Here is a 4,318-nt window from a genome sequence, read left to right on the forward strand (position 1 = left end):
ATGAGTACGAATTAAAGGTACCTTGCTGGTTTGAATAATATTACAAAATTGAAAAAGTTGCTAGTTAATTAAATAAGTTATCCAATCGAGTTGTCTATACCTTGTATAATGATAGTTTGACATTTTGTTAAGGATGTTTGTTTTTGGCTTGAGCAAATTCATTTATCAAATAAGATCGAGAAATTGTTGGTGGAAGGAATTATTTTCTTGGAAGACTAGAAATAATTAAAGCGGACGACTTGGAGACGTGGCTTATTTTCAAATCTATTTTACATTACATTTCTTGTTTTTTTGGATAGTCACTAGTAACAAAGAGAGAATGACTATTTTTATGTAATTTTGTTTTTTTTGTTTGCTTGGTTAGCTTTTTCCAACAAGCTCCGTTAGTTTTATAAATCTCTCCATTCAAAAAAAAAGTTTCTGCCATTTTGTTATCATAATGTTGCTACTGTATGCTTGATCCCATAGTGTAAGCCAAGAACTTCTAGTCTTGTAATTTTATAAAAGGATTACTAATGCCCTTACTACAAAAAAATAAAAAAATAAATTAAACAATCTCTTCAACTTAAAAAAAACAACATAAGGAATTAATAAAGTCCTAACATATATACCATATGTTTCTTCTTTGTCCTTTAATTAAGGTGATTTCGTGACCAGAATTTGAACTTTTGAAATTCACTATAAGCCACCCATGGAAAATGGTGAATGAAGAATTGAAGATGATGACAAGTGAAGGTGGGATATATATGAAGAAGACAATGGGTTAGAGTTTTTTCAATCTTATTAATTAATTTTGTTTGTAAGGGTATTTTAGTTATGATATTTTATAATAAGTATTTTGCTATGTGCGGATATGTGTTTAATAACGGTAATTTGGTTATTTTGCTAAAAATTAATAAGTTCGTTTAGTTTGTTCATAAAATAGAACAAAGTCGTTGGATAAAGAGAGATAATATATGGACCATCCGTGTAAAAAAGGGAAATTATTTGAAAAAATAAAACAAATACATTTGCTCTTCAATTCTCACTTAATAATATATAACTAGGTTAAATCCCGTGTGATACACGGGCTGCTAAAATAAAAATAATATAGCAATTTGGATAAACAACCAAACCAATCAAATTATTGCAATCATACAAATTCTTATTGAATGACATTAAAAGTTGTTACTTACGCCCTGCTTGCGGTGCGCACATATAATGTATATATGTGTGAACCCTTGGGTGGGCAAAAGTAAAATTGCACTAATTTTGACGTTATTTTACTAATCACGTGAAAATAACGTTAAAAGTGGCGGAAGGTTAATCAGGCATCATGTGGTAGCGTTGATAGCCGAAAGACAAGGGCACATGCACCAATCAGCCGGTGTCCCGATGATTGAGTGTTATGTGTCTTATGTCCAAGGCTTGATTCAAAACTACTATCGAGCCGGGGGTCTCACCGGAAGCAGCCTCTCTATCCCTATGGGATAGAGGTAAGGCTGTCTACATCTTACCCTCCTCAGACCCTACCATAGCATTGCTATTGGTGGGATATACTGAGTACGATGATGATGATGATGATGATTAAAAGTTGTTACTTACTATTTTAATTGAATGACATTAAAAATGTGTGTATACAAAATTCTTCAAATATGACTTTCAAAAAGTTAGCAAGTCTTTAAAATCAACATCAAAATGACTAAGCCAGCCCAAGAATCAAAATTTCCAGATTTCTCAAATTACTCCTCCAAGCATGTTCAATCCTTTGAATATTTGTATACCCTCTAAACCATCTATTGTCCGAGGAATAATCAACAGTAAACAGTTGACAGATCACTTCACATTGCAAATTCATTGTTGACTTCCCTAATTTCCTATAACTCTGATTATTTTTCCAAAGGACATCTTTGACCTTACTCGTATAAACAATGCGCATTGTGTAATATTTAGCATTTATTGATCCACCAAGCTATGGTCAAGAATAATACAAACATTTTGAACTTTTCATATGTCATGTTTGACCAGAAAAAGTCAAACATGACCACATATCCAAAACTGCAAAAAATGTTACCACTATTTTGTTATCTTTGCTACCAGTTGGGCATGAGATCATAGTCATTTTCATACTTTTTTAGTAGCAGCACGAATAAAAGGTGATTACTCAAATGGTTCTGACATAATACTCTGGTAAAATGAAAAAACCAAGTCAATTTGAAATATGAGTCACTAAATGGAAAAATAATGTATGCAATAGGCATGCTCCAAAATTACCCTTTTGCTAAACTGGAAACCTGCAGTTTAACCCTTATGCTAATATTTCAAATTTGTATCTTGCTCACTACCGAATGCATATCCATATGATAAAAATTTGATAATTTTAGTAATTAACAGAATGTTGTTAATTAGTTTGGTTGCACATTTGATTGTTCTGATCTTATATATAAACATTCCAAATAGGTTTAGTAATAATAATAATAATAATTGTTTAAAACTCATGATTAACTTGACCCGACTCTTCCTAATCCGTTTCAACCTGAACTTGACCACCATAGTAGGGTGGTGGAGTATAAATCTGTAGGAGTCGATAAGTGGGTGCCCTACTCCTTTTAGTGATATTTACAACTGAATATGCAAAATCAAAAACACAATGAATTAGAAAAAGCAGAAAGTATGAAAAGACATTAGAACATTTTTCTTTCATCACTTCAGAACTTGCTCAACCACATTTTTTTCATAATTTTACCAATGTTTATAATATACCCGCAAGTAAAAAGTTCGTGTTATATAATGATTATAGAATTAGGGTTTCAATTGAAAGACCTCATATTACATATAAATCAACTACGTGAATCAGACTACATGTTTCTGATTACATGAATCGCATTAAGAAGATTGATCGATTGAACATGTTGATAGGATTACAAAGATTGATCGATTGAACCTAATTGAATATGTGAATCGATTGAATCCAATTGAAGGTGTGAATCCGATTGAACCTGTGAAATCCATTAAATATTTGAAAGTGAAACGATTGAATATGTGAATCTGATTATAAAGGTTCGATAGTTACTTGACTACTGATGGATTTCAATGTAACTTGTGAATTGGCTGATGATAAAAATTCTGAACATGAAAGGCGCCGTGACTTAGATTTTGAAATTGATATAAAATAATAAAAAGAAAAAATAGAAAATGCCATGTGACACTTTAGAGATATTTGGTGATGTATAGTAGAATTTTATGAAAAATCAACTGATTTAAAGATAAAATTAAACAGAAATTATGGGATGGCCTATAAGAGGACTTTTTTGTTTTTTCTTTTCAAAAACGACGATTTTTTTATATATTAATATACAAGAGATTTTAGCTTCTTTTTTTTCCATTAAAATGAGTTTCTCTCTCATTTAAAACAAAAACATTATGATATAATTGTAATAAATGAAAAAGGAAATTTTGCCACATTTTCATCATGCGTAAATAAGGCATGGAATGATTTTACACACTTTGAGTATGACATTTATATTACTCTTTTTACAAGAGCATCTGCAATAAAAAATTTTTTTTGATGCTTTTACAAGAGAGAGAGAATATAAGATGGAGGAGAGAGATGACGAGGTGAGGGAAGGCATGGTTGAGTTCTTGTGAGGGAGAATGTGTTTTATGGATTGTGAGTGGGTAAGAGAGAAAGAATGGACCAAGTGACCGAAGTAGATGCCGTAATCTAATAAAAAAAACAAGTATTTATAAGACTTAAATGACTATAACTAGTATGGGTAAGTAATGTCGTCTTCACATGAAATCAATAGAAAATGCAAGTAATATTCATAACTTATTAAATATTAATCTAGACTGACAGATTACGTCAAACGGTTCAGAAAAGATAATTTAAAAAGACATGATTACTTTTAATTAAATGTATACAATATAAGAAAAGTGATTCACTCCAGGTTCAGGTTCAGGTAATGTGATGACTAACTAATCATAGATTCGGATAAATTGTTTGCGCAATAATTACTAGACCTAATAGTTTGGTTGTGATGACAAATGATACGCTAACCGAATTGTTGACACAACTGAACCCGATCTACCCAGTTACTAGTTTATATTATGAAAATCAATTAGGTTACAATGACTAACGATTGTTAGTTCAATGACACAAAAATCTAGTCCTAAATGATGATGAACCCAACAGATAAGTGATGTAAAATTCAATAATCAACGACACAAACTGTTTAAACAACCCATTGATAACTCAAACAAGATCAAATAATAAACACTCAATCAAGTTAATAATCATTAACTCAAATAGAAACTGATCAAAGCCAATTACACAAAA

Source organism: Bidens hawaiensis, unplaced genomic scaffold (assembly GCF_021521415.1).
Source record: "Bidens hawaiensis isolate Kalapana, Puna unplaced genomic scaffold, B.hawaiensis_p1.1 tig00065827_1, whole genome shotgun sequence".
Taxonomy (NCBI): Eukaryota; Viridiplantae; Streptophyta; class Magnoliopsida; order Asterales; family Asteraceae; genus Bidens; species Bidens hawaiensis.